This window comes from Bombina bombina, chromosome 1, assembly GCF_027579735.1.
Source record: "Bombina bombina isolate aBomBom1 chromosome 1, aBomBom1.pri, whole genome shotgun sequence".
Lineage (NCBI taxonomy): Eukaryota > Metazoa > Chordata > Amphibia > Anura > Bombinatoridae > Bombina > Bombina bombina.
The window spans coordinates 807,115,858-807,128,765 of record NC_069499.1 but is presented as its reverse complement, the minus strand read 5'-3'; positions in this window follow the sequence as shown (position 1 = coordinate 807,128,765).

Below are 12,908 nucleotides of genomic sequence, written 5' to 3'. Positions count from 1 at the left end.
GTCTTCCTAAATTAGCACAAGAAATGGCCAAAGATTTAAATAGCCCAATAACCCGAGAAGAAGTAGCAGAAGCTATTAAAAATGCTAAACTTAATAAAGCCCCGGGCCCAGACCAAACTCCGGCAGAAATGTACAAAATTCTCCAAATGGAGATATCAGATGTCTTAGTACATTTATTCAAAGGTTATTTTATTGAGGGGCAAAATATGTCAAAGTATTTCTCTGAGTCTACAATTTCATTGATACTGAAAAAGGGCAAATCGGCATTAGATCCTAAGTCATATAGACCTATTTCACTGCTCAATCTAGACTATAAGCTACTAACCCACATTATGGCCAACAGACTGAAAAAATGTTTAGATCCTATTATACATCCCAATCAGGTGGGTTTCATGCATCAAAGATCCCCAACTAAAAATACACGGAAGGTAGCACTAGTACTAGAATATCTATGGAATAAACTCTCGGAAAAAAGAATAATTAATCAGGATATTGCGATAATAACAATAGATGCCGAAAAGGCATTTGATGTTATAATATGGGACCATCTGTTCACCACGCTAGCGCAATTTGGTTTTACAGGTCAATTTCCTAAATTTGTTAAAACTATATATGACTACCCGAGATCGAACATATTAATAAACGGTAGTTATACTGCAAAATTTACACTATATAGGGGGACGAGGCAAGGCTGTCCACTCTCTCCGTTACTATTTAATGTGGCCATAGAACCACTGGCTATAATGATGCGCCAAGAGCTCCAAGGAATTAGGCTCGGGGAACAAAAACTTGTACTATATTTATATGCGGACGATTTGCTCTTATATATTAAAAACACAAAGAAAAATATACCACAGGCTTTAAAGATTATCGATCTGTTTGGTTCTATCTCGGGTTATAAAATTAACGCTAATAAGTCTGAAATTCTATGGATTAATAAAAACAAAGATAGTCTTCAAGAACATCCATTTCAAGAATCCCTTAGTATTAAATATTTAGGAATACATTTCCACGCTGACCCCAAACAATGGTACAGACTAAACTATGCTCCTTTTTTAAAAAAAAGTCAGAGAAACTCTTACAATGGACCGCCTTTCCTATTTCTATATCTGCCAAAATAATGATCATTAAGTCCATCTTACTCTATAAACTGATGTATATTATGCAAAACATTCCGCTGTTCATCCTGTCTCATGACAATAAAAGGTTCAATGCAGAATGTGCCAAATTTCTATGGAATAACAAAAGACATATGCTATCTATAGCCAAACTCACATCAAGATTGGAAGAAGGAGGCCTATCTTTCCCTGATATTAAAAAGTATAACTTGGCCATATTAGCCCGTTTTGCAATTGATTGGCTTTCAGAAGCTAGCTATCTTTCACTGTTATCTATAGAGGGAAATCTGAGCGCACCTTTTTCCCTTAAAGCCCTATTGCATTGCCGATGAAACAACTACCAGACCATATCAAACATTTAAAGACACTATCTAATACTATTGAAGCATGGCAAAAACTTAATACAATGCTCAAAGTTAATTTTGAGATTTCCCCATTTCTCCCGATACAAGGTAACCCACAATTTATACCTGGACTATCTTATGAAGTTTATAAGACTTGGAAGCATAAAGGTTTGCTCTATGTAAATCAATGTCTAAATAATATCTCTCAGATAAGAACGTTTGAGGATATTGCCAGAGAATTTTCTTTACCCAACAAGAATTTCTTTGCCTATCTTCAGATCAGACATTATATAGCAGGAATTAACAAATCAAATCCAGACGCGAATGGATGGGGGGAAGTTGAAAAATATATAGTAAGTTACAAGTCAGGCAAACATAGCATAGCTCTTTTATATAAAATTATGCTGGATAAGCAGGCCCAAATGTTTAGGGATAACTTAATCCAGAAGTGGAACGTTTCCTTTACGGATCTTTCTGCAGAATCTTTAAACGCAAGCTACAAATGGGTGCAAGGTGCGAATATTCCGTCAACTTGGAAAGAATCACATATAAAATTACTTAATAATTCTTACTTGACCCCCTGGAAACTATCTAAGTGGTACCTGAACATTACAGAAAAATGCCCAAGATGTAATAATTTTCGTGCAGATACCATTCATTTGTTTCTGGAATTGTCCCAAAATAGTCCAGTTCTGGAGAAAAGTGGAATTTTGGCTTAACAAGGCTCTAGATGTCAGGTTAAAAATTCAAGCTAATCATATCTTTTTTCTCTACAATATGGACCATAATAGAGCTAACACTAATCTTATTAACACGGCAATTATGCTTGGTCGTAATCTCATATTAAAAGACTGGAAGAATAGAAAAGCTCCTACAATGGGCTGTTTTATAAATATGATACACGCCCAGATAATTTTTGAACAACTGAATATAGCTCCCTCCGAAGAGAAAAGGGTCAAAACTTTCTTTATGAAATGGCTAAGAGTTATTTTGTCCTATCCACTGGCTATTCAGTTTCTACTCGTTCGTAACTTGCGCAGATCAGAATTTTTTGAGACATTGATCCTTTCAAATGTCTTCCCAAACGAATGGTACTGAATATATTTCAAGTCTAGAAAGAAAAGGAAGGGGGTGAAGGAGGGGTGAGAGGGGAGGGGATCCCCCCCCTTTTTTTTTGTCCCATTGTCTGTTTTTAATGTGTGTTTACTTTTTTTTCTGTTTATTATGTCTATCATAAAACTCCCAATTCGGTATGAAATATAGTTATTGGAACTTTACAGGGATATGGTAAAAGTTTTTTTTTTTTCTTTACATAGATGCTGCACTGATTATAAGTGGCTATAAGACATGTTCAAAGCTCTGACTATATAAAGATGTGGTGAAATCATCTCTATCTGCTTTATAGTATTGTATATATAAGAATTTTGCATCCTCTGGATTTTCTTTAATTTGTTTCCCTGTGCTTTCTATGTTATATGAATTGTATACCGAATTGGTCAATAAAGATAAATTTAAAAAAAAAGAGAGGAAAAAAAAAAAAAAGGAAATGTGATAGACGGCGCTTCTCTATGGAGCCATTTGTGGAAGACAAATTTTCTAGCTATCAGTATGCTAGGAGTGAGGGTGATACGTCTAGATGTTATTCTGGAGAGCCAGAAAGATACTTGGCTCCAGTATCTGCGGATCTTGGGGCAATACCAGGTGTAGTGTAAAAAATCTGGGTTTGGATAAGAGCATTTGCCACAAACATTGGAGAATTCTTTCCTCCATTTACTCAGTCTACTTGGGGTAAGGTAGTCTTGGTATAGAACGTGTATTTGAGACTCTCTAAGGTCAGTCGCAAGAGTTGCGGACCAGGTGAGGCGTAGGCTATCGTAAAGCGGTTTAGTGGAAGACATATTGGGGAATTTCCTACTCCATATAGCTAAGAGGTTAGATTGTGCTGTAGGGATTTTAGTTTGTATTAAGGTACTGTAGATGGAAGATATGGCAAAGTTATGTGTCAGAAACTGTACAACGGTCCGAGCCAGGGGCGATTTATCCCAAAACGACTCACAATTCTGCAAGATGCCATTAATGTAATGCCGGATCTGAAAGTAAGCAAATCTGTTAGTGTATGGGATTATATATTTTCTACATAAAGCGTCAAAAGGTAACACTGTTTTAGTATTATCGTCTAGTAGTTTGCCTATGGTATCTATGCCCAGAGATTTCCAGGTGGTGAAGACAGGGTACATTGAGCCAGGCAAAAATCTAGGGTTTCCCACAATGGGTAAGTTTTTGGTGTGTCTAGGGTCCCAAGCCAAGGTCTTATTGATTGCTCTCCAACCCAAAAGTATGTCCCAAAGCATTGGATGGTATTGGATAGTTGTTGGCAACTCAGGCAATGTGGTGTGCGACAGGAAGAGGGGGGATACCTGTGCAAGTGAAGCCTCTTCCAAGTGAATACTGGAAAAGTGCTGAGTATTCAGATCCCAGTCTAATGTAAACTTTGCCAAAGACGCCCAATTATAATAAAGGAGGTAAGGAAGGCCTAATCCGCCTTTCAATTATGGAAGATATAGCTTGTGTGTGCCTATTCTAGGTTTACCCCCTTTCCATAGAAAGGTCCGAAAAATGCCATTGAGAAGTGAGATATCTTTCCGTTGTAATAAAAGGGGCAGCATCTGCATCAGGTAAAGGAGCTTGGGCAAAATCATAATTTTAACAATGTGTACTCTACCCGTTAAGGAGAGCGGTAAGTTCTGCCAGGCAATCAAGTCGGTTTTGACTTGTTGGATAATAGGGGTGATGTTCTTTTGATACCACTGCTGTGGGTTAGCAGAAATGTGAATGCCCTAGTAGGTTAAATGGGTAACTACCGTTCAAAAAGGGTAAGACAATGCTGCATCTTTTGTTTTACGATTTAACCATAGAATCTCTGATTTTGAGATGTTTATCTTGTAGCCCGAGAGTTCATCGAATAAATGAATCAAGTCTAATATTAGTGGGACATAAGTTTGTAGGTATGCAATAAAAAGCAGCATGTCATCCGCATAGAGAGCAATTTGGAGTTTATGAGAGTTCAGATTGATACCGGGAAAAAATTCTTGTAGGTAAATCGCCAACGGCCCCAGGGCCAGATTGAATAGGAGCGGAGAAAGTGGGCAACCTTGTCGGGTTCCTCTCTGGAGGTACACTGGTGGGGAGAAAAGGTTGTTAATTGGTAAATAGGCTACCGGATTGGAATAAATATTTCTAAGAAAGGAAATTAAATGACCTGATATTCCAAAGCCTTCCATGGAGTAAAAAAGGTGGGCCCACTCCACCCTATCAAAGGCCTTCTCTGAGTCCAAGGACAGCAGGAAGGCCTCTGGGAGAGGCTGAGTCGCTCCATTCTGCTTTTCCAACCAGTAATGGGTTATCGCATGGAGGAATCTCTGAATGTTAGCCACCGAAGATCGTTTAGCAGTGAACCCCGCTTGATCCGGATGCAGTACATGAGGGAGTAGATATTTCAGTCGATTGGCTAGTATTTTGGTCAGGAGTTTATAATCGACATTTAGAAGGGATATGGGTCTATACGAGTCGGAAAGTATGGGGTCTCTACCTGATTTATGTATGATTGTGATGTTAGCAGCAGAAAAAAAAAACAGAGGGGGTGCCTTGCCCTGTAAAATTAGTGGCCAAATAGTTAGTGTTGGGGAGATCTGGTCAGATAAGAGCCTATAAAATTCAGTAGGGAGTCCATCAGGGCCAGGGGTTTTCCCCAGAGCCAATGATTTAATTGTTTGCAGTACCTCCTCCTGGAGGATTGGGGCGTTTAATTGATCAGTTTGATCCACCTTTATTTTGAGAAGGGTAATTTTATCCCACAACTTTCTCTGCGCACATTCTTGAGCCGGTTGGGATCGATACAATTCAGTGTAATAGTTTGCAAATTCTGATACTATGTCAGATGGATTATTTGTTAATTGGCCTTGGCTTTTAATAGCTGGGACCCCTCTATTTCCTTGTTTGATTTTGACTAAAGATGCTAAAAACCTCCCAGACCTGTTACGTGTCTCAAAAAATAGCCCTGATTTCTATTTTCTTGGCGTATTGTGTTTTGCAACAAAAATGTGTCTCTCTCTCCCTCCTTGCAGCAAAGTAAGAAAGTCTATTGGTTGGGGTGTTGGCAGTAGCGGGCGTAAGTTGTCGTCAGTTGTTCGGTGAAGTGTTCCTCTCTACTGTTATGAAGGCGCTTCTGTTTAGTAAGGTATGCAATTATATCACCTCTAAGGACCACCTTGCCTGTTTCCCAAAAAACAGTAGGTGTGTCTATGTGTGATCTGTTATTAGTCACAAAGTTGTCCCATTGTCTCGTGAGGTACATGCTAAAGTCAGGAGATTTTATGAGATGATTTGGGAAACGAAAATCTCTCTTGTTGGTTGGTTGGGGAGACTGTAAAAGAGTCAGAACGATAGGGGCATGGTCAGAGATGGCGATATTAGTAATTTTGGCATTTGTGATCAATAGTTCCAGAGATTCAGAGGTGAGGAAGAGATCAATTCGGGACAGAGTATTATGTGATCGAGAGGCACATGTATAATTCCTGCCTGTGGGGTTGCATCTTTGCCATATGTCTTGTACACCCAATGCGTTGTAAAAGGTGTCAAATACCCTAAGGGGAAATACCGTCATGTTTTTTTTTAAGTTTTGGCGGGAGCAGGGCTAGTCAGATCTCTAAACCTATCCAAAGCTGGATTAGGTGTCAGGTTGAAGTCCCCGGCAATAATAATTTTAGTGTCTAGAAATTTAGCTAGAGAGGTAGTGAGTGTGCGCCAAAACATGGGTGCTCTTTGATTAGGGCCATAAACATTGCACAGAGTATACCAGTCACCTTGCCATTTTAATTTAATAATGATGAATCTCCCCTTGGGATCTATTATTAGTTCATCTTTCTGGTACTCTAGGCCTTTATGAATAAGTATAGCCACTCCTTTGCTAGAGCTATTATAGGGGGCACTAAGAACTTCTGAAATCCATCTAGCTTTTAGTTTATCATGTTCTAGGGCCTAGAATAGTCAGAATAGTTTTCCTTTTAATGGGAGAATTAATTCCCCCCACATTCCAGGAGAGAATTTTTACTGCCATCTAAGATCTGCTAAAAGTGGAATCCGAGAATAAGATGAGCAACTTTTACATGCCATTTTAGAAAAAATGCGGGGAGATGGCTATATTGATACCTTTCACTAACGTCAAAGTCATAGCTTGGAGCCAAATGCAGCAATAAATGCAATAACCAGTGAAATAACATCAAAAAAACAGTAAACAGTGTATAAACATTACAACACTACATAATACAATACCAGTCCATAGCACAATCTCTTTGTACCCTCATTTAGGGCCTTTTGGTCAAGAGTTTATGTCCTGACTTGCAGTTCAGACAGGATCAGTCACCTGGCAAATTCAGCCAGGAGAGTCACTCCTAGGTGGAGAAGAAGGAGCAGGTGGGTCAGTTTCCTGGTCCAGAAAATCCTGAGCTTCCCTGGGCGAATCAAAAAACTTGAATCCTTGTGTAGTGCGTAGTTTTAGGTGAGCTGGGAACAACAAGATGGTTTGGCGTTTTTCTTTATGTAGTGAGCTGCATAAAGTTGCAAAATATTTCCTTTTCTTTGCAACTTCTGATGAATAATCTTGAAAAATATAAAGCCTTTTATCATCGTAAAGCAACATCTGAGTCTTCCTGTATGCTCTGAGAAGATGGAGTTTAGATTGAAAGTTTAAATATTTTATCATCACTTCTCTGGGAGGGGTGGTTTTACCAGTCCCAGCTGGTCTGTCGCTTCCGATTCGATGGGCTCTCTCTGCTTTCAGTGGCAGATGCTCAGCCGGGACCTTCAGCAAGCTGGAGAGTGAGTGTTCGGCAAAGTAGAGCAGCTCTGAGGGGACAGATTCCGGTAGCCCCACCAATCTAACATTGTTCCTACGGGAACGGTTTTCCAGGTCATCAACTTTTTGATGGAGATATATGTTCTGTTGAATCAATTCTTTCATCTGGGTTGCTGAAGAATTGTTGTTATCCTCCAGGTCAGAAATTCACTGCTCCGCACCTGCCAGCCTAGAGTTAAATTGCTTCACCTCAGTTGTCAGGGTATCCATACCTTTCTGTAGATTATCCAGTTTAGACAACAGTAAAGAATTGAGTTGCTGTTCTCCAGCTGCAAGTCCTATGTCTGTATGAGGAGATGTCAACTTTACAGGCGAGGTAGCTGGAGCAGGGTCAGGGGGTGGTTTTGCCTTTTTGTCTTTCTGGGCTTTACTTCTGTTAGACATTTTTAAAGTAGTTAAGTATTTGTTCATACAACCTCACAAATTACACACAGCACTAATAGACTGCTCAAATAAAAATCTAAAATAACTTGCAGGTAGCGCTTCAAAGCCCAATTCCAGGGCAGTTGTGTCCAGGTCCCTTCAGCAGTGGAACATAGTCAGATAAATAAGTGAGTGGCTCTCTTCAAATTCAGGCCTACTAACTGTTTGATGGACACCGTAAGGAGGTGTAAGATACTCCTTATCTCCTCTCCTCCTCCTCTTTGTGAAAAAGACTGGACGATGAAGGGGATCTCCCTAGGTCAGATTGTAACACTGACTGCGTATGCGTATATCCGGGTGGTTGTCAGTGTGTCAGTGTCCACATAAACCCTGCAAGTGTGCAATAACATTGATTAAATCAAGGGGAGCAGCTCTGTTCAATAGGCACGGCTAGTAGATGATCTATGGAGTATTATAAAAGTGCTTTGTTCATTTTGTAAATGAGCATGTTACAGTGTTAGACTGCTGAATAAAGATCAGAAAGCACGTTAGTAGGGTCAATTGGTGCTGGCACTTTGCTTTATGGCACTTTAGCGAATGACTAAGTAAGGCTTTATATGTCACCAGGCTAGTTGTTGGGGTGATTTAGCATAGTTATTGCTCTATATCGTCTTTTAAAGGGTATTTCTTCCTCCTCCTGTACAGTTTTGGCGCAACTGAGAGCTATGTTTTTCCCGCCTGTATATATCCCTTGCGCTTATGAGGCTATGCACTTACTGTAGCTACGTAGCAAGCAACGACAAAATGGCAGCCTCCCGCAGGTTAGTCCCCAAGAGTGTTGCAGATTCTCATCAGCGGTGCCTCCTGTATCTCCCTTGGGTGGATGTTTGCATTAATTTAACAGCAGTGTAGATTAAATTCCTCTGTTCATGTCGCAACCGCAACGCACCTCAGCCGCCAAGAGTATCGGTATTTCCCGGTGGGGGAGTAAATGTTTCCAACTCCTTGTGTATAGGTGTCCGGACAGGGTAGTGTAATCTCCTCTCAAGGAATTGTCACTTATGGGGCTAAATTAAGAGCAGTTTTTTGGGGTTTTGGAGCCTTATGATCGGAGCTCCTAGTCCCTGCGACCACTCTCTATGCCCACCCACGGAAGTCCTCATGTTTTAATTTTTCTATTACACATAATACAAATCAAATTATGCTGTTTACAGTGCACTTTACCTTAAAATCTCTGGTATTAGTGTTTTGAGTATTTTGATCGCCACCTTTAAATTGCGAGAAAAAAGATCTATGGGGTGAAAATTACACTGGGATTTAATAGAAAATTCTATATATGTCCATGCAATGCCCATGTTCAGCCATTTTACGGACAAAAAAAATCCATTAGGCTTTGTATTGTGTACTTAAAAGTACCATTGGTAGATATATATATGTCCACAGCACTGTATCTTTCAAAATATTTTATTCTCTGTACATAACAGGTACACAAACAGCGACGTTTCGAGTGTTATGCATGAGTAAGAGTGGCAACACTCGAAACGTCGCTGTTTGTGTACCTGTTATGTACAGAGAATAAAATATTTTGAAAGATACAGTGCTGTGGACATATATATATCTACCATTGGAATTGGGGAGACTTGGCAGGACCCTGTCTTCACGTGCACTGCACTCCTGAGTTGCTGTACTAATCATTGTATGTACTTAAAAGTACCAATTTCCATGTGTTTTTTGCACATCCAGTTTACTGAAATTATGGTTTACACTGTGCATATTTAATATGATTTATTCCTAGGTAATTTACATACAAATTTTTACATTTTTGATAAAACATGATTTTTGGTGAACTGTTTTGTTACGATTTTTGGTGAACCTTAACAATACAAAATTTTCCTGAGTATTTTTGTATGAATGGTTCAATTATTCATGTTTTTATGATTTTTAAATTACGATTTTCATTGTGCACTTTTGCAGTGTATACATCTCTTTCCCATATGAAAATAAAAAGTGGCTTTATATATCGGTATTCCACAAGGGAAAGTGAAGTACTGACGAGCATTGTGAAAGAATCTCAGCAACCTAGAGAGCTTTATAGAATTCAAGAGTGGCCCCTTATTTTCATTTATTCCTCCTAAATATACTTATAAAAACTAACCATTACACATGTGCATATCGGAATAATTTGTTTTGGTTCTTTCGGACCGATTCAGATTTTTTTTAATTTCGGTTCGGATTGATTCGAATACATTCAAATGTATTTGTTTCGGATTCGGAATGCATTCGGATGTATTCATTTTGGATTGATTCGTAAATTCTGAAGTTTGGTATGTGTTATGTTGATTCAGATGGTTCCAAGTTAAACAAACGGAATTATTTCACTGTTCTATCACACTAAATCTCACTAAATGTAATTGTTATACTGAATTGTGATTAATCTATGGCATTTGAAGGCATTTGAATATGTAATTCTCGTGGGATATTCCTCTATCAGACCGAACTTGGCCAGTAGTCTTGTTATCCCGGCATTGAGCGGTCCAAGGGCAAACCAGTAGAATGGTCAGGCAGGAAGGATTTGGCAACAGAAAAGCAGTCCAAGGGCACACCACTAGAATGGTCAGGCAGGCAGGGTTCAGCAACAAAGAGGTGATCCAGAATAACAGGGGTTAATAAGCAGAGCAGTCAGACAGGCAGGGTTCAGCAACAGTATATCAATCCAGGAGTTAGGGCTTAAGAGGCAGAGTAGTCAGACAGGCAGAGTTTCATCAGCAATAATCAATCCAGCAATTATAGGGTTCAAGAGGCAGAGTAGTCAGACAGGCAGAGTTTCATCAGCAATAAGCAATCCAGCAAATATCGTACGATCTATCACACCCAGGAGCACACAAAGTAACACCTATACTTGAGCAGTGATAGATCACACTAGAGACATTTAAATAGGCCCAGGATTGGCGCCACAGCGTGAGACCGGCATCAGAGAGGGAGAGAAGTGTGCATCGATGACGTCAGCGCCGCACGCATCCAGACCCGACACAGCCCTAGGCAACGAGCAAGGAAGTAGACACTGCGCCCCTAACAATGGCTAGAGTAGAGCGGCATGACAGAATACATCCGAACTAATTAGGATTAATTCATTACAAATGCATTCAGATTAGTTTAGTTTTGTTGCTAGGGTAATTCAGAAATTTGAATCGATTCGAATCTCCGAATTTAGCAAATTTGTCCGAATTTAAGTTACAGAATTGTCATAACTATTATGTACAAAGATTGGCAACTCTCTGATCTGTTTTGTGCACTGTTTTTCTTTTTGTATTTTATATTCTTTTTGTAAAATAAATAAATATATCATAGTACCAAGTCCCAGAAGCAATATGTGAGGTTAAACTATTGTACTCCACTTGATTCAAGGCTCCACAACAGTGCAATACCCCAATAATTCAAATGATATGTATTTGCGTGGGGGGAAAAAGCGCTTATGCCAAACTCCCTGCTACTTAAGTTTGATTAAGAACATACATATGGTTCCAATACACATAACACTGTTCTATTGAAAATTAAATAATCAGGACGGTAAAATAAACATTGATGCAGTGTTTTAGCATACTGAGCAAATGTTCTCAGTATTCCCTGATTGTATTATATTCACAACTTGCTGCCCTCTACACAGTGTGCACCGTATAGAGCAGGTGAGGTTAGTAAGTCTTAATAAGCATAAAACTTTGAAGTTTTGTACATAGGTGTCTGCTGAATTTTCTTTTTATTTGTAATTGTGCAATCTGTTAATGCAGCACGACGAGGCTTTTGGGAGATTCTTGTCAGCGAGTGTATGTGGACGTTTGTGATTTTTTTTTCTCTTTATGCCAAAGTAGTGATGTTTGCAGATATTACTGTAAGGATCAGTAACACTAAGAATTAAACTCTGCGTTCTACTTTATACTGTAAGGTTTAGCAAGAAACTTTCACCATCATTTATGACTCCCTAAAGTACAGTATAGTTGCTAAAATTCCCTTTAAGTATTGAAAATTCCAATTTAAACCACCAACATCTTTTTTATTTTCTCAAATGTTTTTTTGAGCTGTAACTTCGCTGTACAGTAAACATGCTATTACTTTTATTAGTTGTGGGCAGTATTTCTAAGACTACATAAAAGTAAACTCTATTTTTTAAGTGAGATTAACTTTTTTTGTCAGTTACAGTTTTATGTCATGTTTTGGCTGTCAGCGAATAACAAGTTGAACCTTTCACTTGTTTAAAGGGATATGAAACCCAAAATTTTTCTTTCATGATTCAGATAGAACATGCAATTTTAAGTAATTTTTTAATTTACTCCTATTATCAATTTTTCTTCGTTCTCTTGGTATGCTTTGTTGAATGAGCAGCAATGCACTACTGGTTGCTAACTGAACACATGGGTGAGCCAATGACACTCAGTATATATATGCAGCAACCAATCAGCAGCTAGAACCTAGGTTATTTGCTGCTCCTGAGCTTTCCTAGATAAACCTTTCAGCAAAGGAAAACAAGAGAAGGAAGCAAATTAAATAATTGAAGTAAATTGGAAAGTTGTTTCAAATGGTATGCTCTGTCTGAATCATGAAAAAAAAATTGTGTTTCATGTCCCTTTAAGTACATGTAAATGCTACAGTTAGATCACTAACTGCAAGTTTAGATTTATGCAAACAAATGTAGTTAAATATGTTTAGTGAATCTGCTGATGGGAGTCTAGACTTCTCATTTTATATTATAACACTAATTGTGAGTCTGCAACAGTTGTTTTTTTCTGGTCATTTTAACCCCTTAATGACCACAGCACTTTTCCATTTTCTGTCCGTTTGGGACCAAGGCTATTTTTACATTTTTGAGGTGTTTGTGTTTAGCTGTAATTTTCCTCTTACTCATTTACTGTACCCACACATATTATATATCGTTTTTCTCGCCATTAAATTGACTTTCTAAAGATACCATTATTTTCATCATTTCTTATAATTTACTATAAAAAAAATTATAAAATATGAGGAAAAATTGGAAAAAAACACACTTTTTCTAACTTTGACCCCCAAAATCTGTTACACATCTACAACCACCAAAAAACACCCATGCTAAATAGTTTCTAAATTTTGTCCTGAGTTTAGAAATACCCAATGTTTACATGTTCTTTGCTTTTTTTGTAA